Consider the following 12,080-nt stretch of genomic DNA (forward strand, 5'->3'; position numbering starts at 1 on the left):
GATATATGAAAACATCGTTGATTCTTGTGCATGTTGATTAGTTAGTTGGTTGAATACTTCATACCGGAATGATAGTATTATTTGTTGGTTAGTTTGATTCCTTTTTCTTTTCTTTTTTTGTTAGGTATTGTATTATAATTAGTGTGTTACTGTACCGTAATTCTTCCATTCCTTTTTCTGTTTTTCTGTTTTGTTGGTAAGTGGTGATATATTTACGTTTTTAATTTTCAAATTCCTGTTATGATTTTTAAGAGGCCAATTAAGAAGGGGAACTTTGGGATATTCTCATATTCTACAACTATCTAGTTTGATGAAATCGGACCCTTTGACAAACTATTCTTATCTTAAAACAAAACATCAAAAAGAACAAACTATTCTTATCTTAAAATAAAACATCAAAAAGAAGGACCCTTTGACACACTATTCTCATCTTAAAATAAAACATCAAAAAGAAAATTAAAACTATAAATGCCGTCTGTGGGGATCAAACCCACGACCACATGGTTAAAAGCCACGCGCTCTACCACTGAGCTAAAAAGACACCATTTAAACTTATCATACTCTGTAGCATCTACTATAAATCACTTAAGAGTTATAGAGTATATAAAAGTTATATACTACCTTCGTTACATATTATTTGCAACGATTTGACATAAAGTAGAGAGGAATAATGTCTAATCGTTGCAAATAACATATAACGGAGGTAGTATATACTTTCTCCGTGTTGCACTTTTTTTCGGTAAAAAGTTTCATTATCCGGAGTAATATATTATTATTATTATTGATATTATTATTATTATTATTATTATTATTATTATTAACCAATTAATGCGTGACACGTGTCACTTAAAAAAACAAGAAACCCATTCAACCGGAGTCGGTATTTGGGATTGAAGAAAAAGAAGATCCCCAAAGTTCGGATTATTCCAAAATAAATGAAAGTTGAGATTATTCTACCAAAATTGATAAAAGTTGGGATTATTTTTTTCTAATTTTTTCAAAAAAAAAGTTGGGACGGTCTTTTTTAAAAGCTAACTTGATCCTAAGTGAAATATGGTATAACCGTATAATATTCATCATCATCATCATCATCATTATTATTGTCGTCGTTGTAATATAAGATTAAAAGTATGAAATTTGGCTTTATATCATTAGTAATATCATTAAACATAAACTGAAATGAATTGAACTGAAATTTTTTCTGTGGAGGCGGATGCTTGGTGCATCCAGTGTTCTTTAAAAAAAAGGCAGAATGAACATTTAGCTATTCCTTAAAGAACATATAGTTATTTTGTAAAGAACATATAGCTATTTTATAAAGAACATCCATTTTTATATGTTTTTTTTTGTAAATCTAAAGAACATTTGTAATATTAGTAAAGAACAAGATAATATTAAAGAACATTATTCATATAATAAATGTACTTTTGGTATAAATGATCATGTATGTATATGAAAATGTACATTTTACTGTATTATAATGTACATTGTACTATATTCTAATGAACATATATGTTATAATGTTGGTTACATGTTTTATGTACATTGTATTATTTGCATCATGTAAGTATATGAAAAAAGAACATTTTACTGTATTTTAATGTACATTGTATTATTTGGATCTACAACTTTTTCTAAATTTGTCTATTTGCTTGTTTTCTTCTTCCAAAATATATTAATCGGTTGATCTTCTTCAAGAATTTCATTTTATTTTTCATTGCAATAACAAAATTATATCAAAATCGCAATTAATTTTCAATAAAATCAAATATTACAATTTTCAATCAAATTTATAAAAAACAAACACTCAAACTCAAAATAAACAAGTATGAATGTCAAATAAACAAGTATAAATGTCGAATTTGGTCTTACCTATTGTTTTTATTTGTCATCTTGAACAATTTTTACCTCAAAATTTCGAATTTCTTGAAATTTTGTTTGAGGTTTGAGGAATTTAAATGGGTTTGAAGTTTTGTTTGGAGAGAGAAAGTGAACTTTTGGTAAAAAAAAAAATTGAAATGATTTGTAATTAATGTATGGTAAAAAAAAAATATTTATAGTACTATTTATCTATTTCATTATGCAAAATTTCTTTAAAAAAAAAAAAGTGTTGCATAAAAAGCTGATGTACATTATAAATGAACACTATGTTCTTTTATGTATATGTTCATGTACATTATTAATGGCTACTATGTTCTTTTATATGACCATGTTCATTAGTATATATCTGAATGTTCATTCCGCCTTTTTGTATTTTGGAGCGGATGCACCATGTGGATCGTACATCCGCCTCCACGAACCAACTATTACTAATTTTCTTTTACAATTTTTTAATACTTCAACTGCCTCCCACTTACCTTTTATTTTATTTAAGTCAATTAAATTGCTTAAAATTATAAGTCGGTCAAAGTGTAACACTTATTAAAACACGGAGGGTATACATAGGTATTAAGGGAAATAAGTTAATAAAGAAATAAACTCATTCCATTAGATTTATAAATTTAAGGAAATATGTACGTCCCTTCAGTTGAAACTTGAAAGACATTAGTTTATGATGGCTTGACTTTTCTGTTGGTACTACTATACTAACATTCTAGCAAGGACTTAATAATGGAAATACTCTGTATTTTGTTAAAGCAAGCAAGACTTTGTAATGCTGTGCTACTGTCTTGGTACAGTACCTTATAATTATGTTTTAAGAAAAACATTGACGACTATTACATAATTTAATGATTAGTTTATATATATTATAACAGAAATTTGGAATAAAAGATATTTGTACCTAAAACAATAACTATTTTGGTCCAGACTCATAAAAGGTTCCAACAACGATTTGTACCTAAAACAATAACTATGATGGCCAAGATGACAGATAGGTAAGCTAACATTTATTTCCTTAAATAATTGGCCAAATTCTGGTCCATTCATCTCTGTCTTGATGGCTTGATATATAATTCTATACCATCATACATTCATACCAACGACTTTATTTGTTAGGAAAAAATACAAGTTTTTATCTTCATATTAAAAAAAAAAGGTGTTTATCTAGTGATAATTCTGTAAATAAGTCAATAATTTCATTAAATGCGAGTTTCTTAAATGTTGATTTATTTAAGAAAGTGTTTTTTTTTTTTGGGTGAGTGGGTGGGTGGGGGGTAGGGTGGGGGAGGAGGACTTATATTACGATATTAAGTTAAAGTTTACAACTATTCAAAAAAAAAAAAAAAAAAAAGGTTAAAGTTCACAAATAGTTGTTGGTTGCCCATAGGCCAACCCAAAATGATATCGTACACATCATGTCCCTGGCCTAGAAATATTACATCATCGTTCAAAGATTTAATAAAAAGAGAGGGGAAGTATTTAAACTATGAAAATATCATGCAGAATTGGATATTTTGTTGATTTATTTATAAAATTGTCACTAAATAATGATTTTTGTTTATCACGAAAATTAAATGGAGCTCCCTCTTTTGTTAGGTATTGTATTACAGTACTGTATTTAAGATAAACATTTACATTTTGTTACATCTATAACTATTAAGTTTTAACCTCACCAACAAATTAACCAAACTAGAATCAGCCCCGTTTTTTGTTGTATAAAAACAAGCCTCAAACATAGAACTTAAAAAAATTTGGAAATTTTCGGTCAAAGTTGGGCACTAATTGTGAAAAAACAGAGTGTTAAATACTCGTAACAACTACAATCTTCCTGTAAAAAAAAAAAAGAAAAAAAAAACCGTTAATGATAGTCAAGAGCAACTTCAATGACAAGCTTTTAAGCTAATTGTCATTGTACCTACTTTGAACTCCAATCAATCAATCAATACTATACACTAAAGTAATCACCAAAAAAAATATCACATAAGTACACATGTCACGTTCACAACTAAAACATTCCCGCCAAAACTTTTATTTCCCTTAAAATATAATAAGATATTTATTGAAAAAAAAGGAATTTAAAGCCTAAAAAACCCTAAAATATCGAACAATAACGTACAACAACTTAAATAAATAAAATGTTTCTTTGCTTTATAAATAAAAAAGAAAAGATTAAAAATAATAATAATAATAATAATAATAATAAGATAACGTCAAAGTATAATAATAATAATAATAAATAAATAAATAAACCTAAGCAAGATGAGTAAAATACCTTTCACCCTTGTAAATGGTGTCTTATTCTTAAAATGGTTTCAAAAATCAAATAAATCAAATATCATGATACAAACAAAAAAAAGTAACAAAAATCAAATTGTACTCCATATTACATAATTCAACGTTTCCCTTTTATTTAGTTTTATTAGTAGAAGAAGTAGATCCAGCAGTTTTAGTAGATGCAGCACCAGCACTACTACCACCAGAGGCAGCACCAGCTTGAGCACCACCACCACTCCCAATATTCTTGTTTGGGTCCAATTTAGTCCAATTGGGCCTAGGCATTAAATGATCCAATTAAAAGCCCAAGGTCAAGGTTCAACTCTCCAATTGTGCTAAAGTCAAAGGTCAGCCCTCAAAGCAAGCCAATTGGGCTAAGGCCCAACTTCTCCATGTATGAAGAGGTATAAAAGCCATCAATATTCATAGATTCATATATTCTGATATACTCAAAAAAAGCCTCAAGCAACAAATTCTCTTGCATAGTGTTCTCTTTCTACACATTGTACTGACTTTAGCATCGGAGGGGCCTTCCTCGGCAACACCCCCGAGGCTAGTTTACGTGTGTTTACTGTGCAGGAAACCTTCGGCCCAACATAACTTGGACCGAATCCAGTCTTCTTCGTTCCAGCGGACCTTCGGCAAGGTCCCATTGTTTTCACCCGAAACAATTTGGCGCCGTCTGTGGGGAAGACTTTTAAAAATCTTTAAGCCAAATTTCTAACCAAGATCATCTTGCAATTATCTTAGTAGCAATGGCTAAGAACCGCAAGAGCAAAAGCCTCCGTCAAGGAGCGGGCGAAAAGCCTAAAATCCCTACACCATCACCCCCGCCGGACCGGAACTCTCCCAAGGGTGCCAGCTCGGGGGAGGATCATACAAGGAGGATTCCCTTTCTCCCGTAATTCATGACTCTCATCATAGGCCGAGTCACTCTCGGTCTAGCAGGGGTGAGTCCGATCATAGGACACATTCAGTGCCCCAAAGCCAACCATCGGCTGTGCGCCCTCATTCCCATACTCGGCCGAGGACCCCTTTGACGGGGCCCAGCTCGGAAGAGGTGGCAAGAGCGCTGGCAGTACTCATGGAGGCGATGAGGGCACAAAATATGCCACCACCTCGTGATCGAACTCCTCCGCATACCCGGCATCAGCGGAGGAAGTTAGACCATGATGGTGGGAAGCTTCCTTCCTTCCGGGAACTGGAAGAGTGGGAAGAGGATACCCGGAAGAATGAAAAAGAGAGGAAAAAGAACCCTCAATTTTTAAAAGGATCCTCATCCTCACGACCAGAAATGCATAAGAGCAGCAGCTCAGCTTCTCGGCCAGAATCTACTCACCGAGAACCTGAGACTGTTCGCCGAAGCGTCCTCGACCGACTCGGCGGCAAGGAATCAAGCGTGCGCAGTCAAGGACGCCCGAAGGTGCAACTACCTCAAGCCATCCAGTAGTCGCCCAGATGACGACAAGGATGAGGAGGAGAAAGAAAAAGAAAGAGAGCCAAGCACAAAAAAGCCGAAAGGCCTAAGTGCTTCGGCCCAAGGATCTGTACCCAGAGGTAAAGGGCCCGAAAGGGAAAAGGCTAGCTCTTCAGCTGAGCCGCAAGACTCAGAGAGCCAGCCGAAGAACAAAAAGACTGGGACACCTGTTGACATTGGCAGCAGGCCAGATTATGAAGAGTCCAGTCCATCAGCAATGGACATGGACCAACAGATTGAAACAGTTGAGTTGGCCGAAGGAGACGTTGAGAAATGTGTAACAATCGGGATGGACCTTGATCCGAACACCCGTTGTGAACTTATTCAGCTCCTTCGGGACAACAGAGATGTGTTTGCTTTCTCGGCAGCTGATATGCCCGGGATAAGTTCAGACCTCATCTCCCATAAGCTTAATGTTGACCCAACGTGTTGACCAGTTAAGCAAAAGAAGCGGAATTACTCCGCCAATAAGAACCGAGACATCGCAGCCGAGGTCAAAAAATTGCTGGAGGCAGGATTCATCGAACCTTGCCAATATCCAGAATGGCTGGCAAATGTGGTGATGGTTCAGAAGGCCAATGGTACCTGGAGGATGTGCGTTGACTTCACGGACCTAAATAAGGCTTGTCCAAAGGATTTCTATCCCTTGCCGAGGATCGATCAGCTAGTCGATTCGACAAGTGGCCATGCCTTGCTTAGTTTCATGGACGCATTCTCGGGGTATCATCAGATCTTTATGCACCCCGACGATCGAGCAAAGACAGCATTCGTCACGAACGCTGGGGTGTACAATTACAAAATGATGCCCTTCGGATTGAAAAATGCGGGGGCAACCTATCAAAGGCTGGTGGATCAAGTTTTTGCCGATCAAAAGGGCCGAAACATGGAAGTCTATGTTGACGATTCGATCGTCAAAAGCAAAAAACCAGAGGACCATGTAAAGGACCTGGCTGAAACTTTCGCCACCTTGAGAAAGCATCAAATGAAGCTGAATCCGAAGAAGTGTGTCTTCGGCGTGAAGTCAGGGAAATTCCTTGGGTTCATAGTCAGCAAAAGGGGGATTGATGCCAATCCCTCTAAAGTCAAAGCGGCGCTCGACCTTCCTGAGCCGAAAACGAAGCGGGATGTTCAGCGGCTCACCGGAAGAATGGCAGCCCTCTCGAGGTTCATTTTCAGAGCTTCGGATAAGGGGTTACCTTTCTTCAAAGCCCTGAAACCCCCGAAAACAAAAGAGCTCGTTTGGGAGGAAGAGCAAAAAGACGTCTTTAAACAGCTTCGGGAGCATCTGGCTCAACTCCCAACGCTGTCTAGCCCAGCTGAAAGAGAAACTTTGTACCTATATGTGGCCGTTAGCCCAGCCACCATCAGCGCAGTATTGCTGAAGGAAGAAAGTAAAAGTCAGCAGCCGATCTATTTTGTCAGTCATACACTGACGGATGCCGAGACTCGCTATCCTCTACTCGAGAAAGTCGCTTTCGCGGTAGTAGTAGCTGCTCGGAAGCTGAGGCCCTATTTTGATTTCCATCAGATAGTGGTCTTAACTGATCAGCCGTTGGAAAAAGTTCTCGGCAAGGTTGAAAAATCTGGTAGGCTAGCCAAGTGGGCTTTTGAGCTCACCGAATTCAGCATCAGCTACCGTCCGAGGGCTGCCATTAAGGCTCAAGCTCTAGCGGATTTCTTGGCCGAATGCTCATACCAAGAAGCGCTAGACAGTGAAAAGAAAGTTTGGACCGTGTTTACGGATGGATCTTCCACCGAAAACGGTTCGGGGGCAGGAGTGGTGATAACTTCTCCCGAAGGCAAATCCTTTGAGTATGCACTAAAATTTTCTTTTAAGGCCTCGAACAATGAAGCCGAATATGAGGCAGCAATCGCCGGCCTAGAATTGTGCATCTCCCTGGAAGCCGATCATGTCTGCCTGAAAACAGACTCTTAGCTAGTTGCATATCAGATTAGCGGCAGCTACGAGGCCAAAGAGCCCTCCATGATAGCTTATCTTGCCAAGATCAAGTCAGTCATTGCAGTGCTGAAAACTTTTGACGTTCAGCTGATCCCAAGGGGTCAAAATACTCAAGCCGATGCACTCTCCAAACTTGCCAGTTCATCTCTTACCGAGCTGAACAGATCTGTATATGTAGAAGTGCGCCGAGAGAGAAGTGTCGACGAAGCACCTGAAGTGTGTTGCGCTGACCCAGAGCCTAGTTGGATGGACCCCATCCTAGCTTTCAAGCTTCGGGGAGAAACTCCCGAAGATAAAGCTTTGGCCTCCAAGATAAAGAGAACCAGCTCTAGGTTCATTGTCTTCAGGGGGGAACTTCTGAAAAAGTCCTTCTCAGCCCCATTGCTGAAATGCGTGGGACCAACAGATGCAGATTATATCCTACGGGAGATTCATCTCGGCATCTGTGGGAACCACATTGGGGGAAGGACCTTAGCCCACAAGGCATTGAGGGCTGGATATTACTGGCCCACCATGATCGCAGATGCTAAGGAGCTGGTTCGGAAATGCGAAAAATGTCAAAAGTACGCTCCAGTTATCCATCAGCCAGCAAGGGATCTTCAGCCGATCCTTAATCCACTCCCGTTCGCCCAATGGGGACTGGATATACTGGGACCAGAAAAAATGGCTGATAGTTGGTGTCGACTACTTCAGTAAATGGATCGAGGCCGAAGCAGCCTCGAACATTACAGAGCAAACTGTCAGAATATTTATCTGGCAGAATATCATCACTCGATTTGGCATCCCGAGAGTATTTGTCTTCGATCATGGGAGGCAATTTGATAACTTACCGCTGAAGCGGTATACAGATCAGTTCGGCATCAAACTGGCATATTCAGCGGTATGCCACCCGCAAAGTAACGGACAAGCCGAAGCTGCAAATAAACAGATCTTAATGCCCTCAAGAAGAGGGTAGAAGATCAAAAGTCCAAGTGGCTTGAGGAGCTCCCAGGAACCCTTTGGTCCCTTCGGACAACTGAAAAAGAGGCAACGGGCTATTCACCTTTTGAACTGGTGTATGGTGCCGAAGCCGTCCTTCCAGTGGAAATTGGCTCTGAGAGCCTACGAGTGCACCACTTCTCGGCTGAGAATGAGCGACTGATGAGGGAATCTCTCGATTTCCTCGACGAAGTAAGAGACTCAACCCGAGATAGAATGGCCGCTTATAAGCAGAGAATCAACAAATTTTATAACCGAAGGGTCCATGCAAGGCCTCTCAAAATTGGAGACCTTGACCTTCGGAATGCTGCTGCAGTTCAGAAAGGCCGAATCCATGGGAAACTCTCAGCTGCATGGGAAGGACCTTATGAAATCTATGATGAGCTTCAGCCAGGGACATACCGACTTCGGCAGTTGGATGGAACTGAGTTGAAAAATCACTGGAACGCTGATGTACTGAAAAAATATCATGTGTAAACCCTTCGGGGCAGAACAATCTTTGTAAGTACATTTTGAACTAATGAAAGGCCTTGGAGCCGCCATTTATATAAATGTTTACAACTTTTTATCCTTTCAAAGTTTTCTTTGTTCTATCTACTCTCTAAGGGTTTTTTATTCAGCCTCGTCTGAAACCTTCGCCTTCGGGTAACTGGGTTTCAGATTGCTGACAAAACTCGTCTTTTTAAAGAACACTGGTCTTTCAGCTGAAGTCAAACCTCAGTAAGACTTGTTCTCCAAAGACATGAGTCCATGGACAATTCTGGGATATTGCCTTAACTGAGCCTTGTATCCCAGAGAGCCATTATCCGAAACATTGCCTTAAGTTGGCCCTGTGTTTCGGGTATCCATTTTTCAAAGATAGACAGAAAATCAAGGATAACAACAACAGTTGAAAATTGTTTATTCAGCCTCGTCTGAAACCTTCGCCTTCGGGTAACTGGGTTTCAGATTGCTGACAAAACTCGTCTTTTTAAAGAACACTGGTCTTTCAGCTGAAGTCCAACTTCAGTAAGACTTGTTCTCCAAAGACGAGTCCATGGATAATTCTGGGATACTGCCTTAACTGAGCCTTGTATCCCAAAAAGCCATTATCCAAAACATTGCCTTCAGTTGGCCCTGTGTTTCGGATACCCATTTTTAAGAAGTGAAGAAATTGTTTATTCAGCTGAAGCCATACTTTAATTTCTGGGGGGGCAAGAAGCACTATCAGTGCAAGTTTATGTTCAGCATAATTGAAGAAACAGTAAAGCATTCAAAAACAAAGCAGCTGAAGAAAAGAGCATCAAATTAATAATTTATGCTCAGAAATTGAGCTACAAGTTCAATTAAACTGTATCGGCAGCCGCCCACAAGCGGAAAATAACAGCTGCCGAAATACGTACATAAGCAAAAAAATAAACTGTTGTACGACAAGGCAAGCTGAAGCAAAAAACAAGGCAAAAAATTCAGAAAGCGGCAAGTCTAAAGTTAAGCGCATGATGAACCGCAAGATTCTGAAGACGACTGCCCGAGTTCCTATGCTTCAGCCCGAGAATCAAACTGATCAGCATTGTTGAGCCCCATGGTGGCCTCAACCCCAGCAGCAGAAGAAGCAGGCTTTGCACTCTGCCGAGCCTCCCTTTCCCTCTGTTCAGCCTCCAACTCCATTCTCTCAGCTTCTTCTTCGGTTTCCTCAGCCTTAAGAATTTCAGCTTCGACTGGAGTTGCATACTTCATATGAGGGTCTTCGGGATTCTTGACCCATTCAACACACTTGGACCAGTCCAGCTTCGGCTCAGCATGAAGGCAGACTCTTCGGCATACTCTGAACCCGTTTCTGAAACCCATTTCATATTCTTCCTGGGTATAGACACGGACTTTGAGTAGAGCCTCAGCATCAACCAACTTCTTCTAGGTCTCCTCCAAGTCTTCCTTGGATTTCCTCAGCTCATCGGCGAGCTTGGAGGAGGAACCTTTCAGCTCATTCAACTCCTGCTGAACTTGGGAAGCCTCTGTCTTAGCCTGGGCCATTTCTTCTTTTTTGGCCATCAGCAGATCCTCAGCCTCTTGGAGCTTAGCTCTCTGAGCTTCAGCAGCAGCAGCAGCCTCTGAGAGTTGGACATCCCTGGCCTGGAGCAGCTCTTCAGCAGCCATTCTGCTGGCTTCAAGAGCTTCTAGCCGTTGCTGCACTTCAGCTTGTGCAGCAGCTCCTTCCTGAATACGGCTATCAACGGCAACCTTGAATTTGGAGACGTCCACTCCCATGTGCTCCTGGAGGAATTTTCCCCTTCCATCAGTGGGGGAAAAACTTCCTTCTCCATAGCGTCGCAGAAGGTTTTGAGGGCTTCAGCAGCTTTTTTCTCGTACTCCTCACCCTTCTGCTGCTTCTCTTCAGCTGCTGCTTGCTTCAGCTTAGCAAGCTTTAATTCCTCTTCAGCTACCTTCTTGTCGTGCTCGGCAGCGTCTACCCTATCTTGTAGGGTATCTATCAGCTCTACAGTAAGAGTTTGATTGTGCACGAACTAAAAACAGGAGAACAAGTTAAAAAATAAAAATAAATAAAAATAGAGCTGAATTTTAGAGGAAATAAAGGCAAGGAAAATCACCTGCATCATCAGCAGTTGGTTAGACTTGGCTGGGTCAGGAACTGATCTGCTGGATTCGCCCATCCCAGCAGTGGCCTTCAGCGACCAGATTCTTGCCCTATCTACTTCGGACATGCCAGCAAAATCGCCGAAGTAGGCTGCAACACCTTCTCGGTTCTGACCCCATATGAGGTCCCAGATGTGATCTGGGATTGGAATTCGGGGGACCGAGAAACCCATTTCTCCAGATTGCAGAGTCTGGAAGGAGGGAAAGGATGACGATGGAGCTTGTTTAGCTTTGGATGGCTCAGCATCATCCTTCTCAGAGGAGTCAATTACTATGACCTCTTCTTCTTCAGGGGTGAGGAAGAAAGCCTCAACCTCTCTTGCAATGTCTGCCGTGAAACCCTCAGCACTGGGCATCACGGCATCCTTATTCTTGTGCTCAGCAGCACTCTCCAGAACTTCTTCTTGGACCCCTCCCTTAGATTCGGGAGTTTTTTGATCCACCTCCATCTCAGGAGGTGGCGGAGGGGTCTTTTGAGGTGATTGAGGTTGTGGCCGGGGAACCCTCGGCGATCCATTGCCTTCTTCGGGTTCCCTTATTTCAACGCCGATGGTCATCGGCCTCCGCTGAAAGTCATGCGGCCCGATGATGGCCATTCTTCGGCGCCATTTCTGAAGGGGCTGCTCGTCCATGTCTGAGTCTGAAGACTCTTCTTGTATTTGGTCTTCGGGACGAACAGGGGCTTTCCCTTCTCTGTGTTTGTTACTCTCTTCAGACTGTAACAGACAGGGGGGAGGAAGAATGTGAGTACAAAAAAAAAAAAAAAAAAAGAAGAAAAGTTAAGTCTGAAAGCTCACCGAGGTCTTCAGCAAAGCCTCGTCTTCTTCAGCTGCCCTAGCTGCAGCTTCCTCTTCAGCAGCTCTGGAGGACCCTTCTCCT

General features: G+C 40.5%; 1 non-coding gene across 1 annotated transcript; it reads right to left on the reverse strand.

Annotated features, from left to right (window-relative positions):
• Positions 1–469: 469 nt before the first annotated feature.
• TRNAK-UUU lies at positions 470–541 on the reverse strand. Its single transcript has one exon. It is a non-coding gene; the product is annotated as a tRNA-Lys (tRNA).
• Positions 542–12,080: the final 11,539 nt, after the last annotated feature.

Source organism: Chenopodium quinoa, unplaced genomic scaffold (genome assembly GCF_001683475.1).
Source record: "Chenopodium quinoa cultivar QQ74 unplaced genomic scaffold, ASM168347v1, whole genome shotgun sequence".
In the NCBI taxonomy this organism is placed as follows: Eukaryota; Viridiplantae; Streptophyta; class Magnoliopsida; order Caryophyllales; family Amaranthaceae; genus Chenopodium; species Chenopodium quinoa.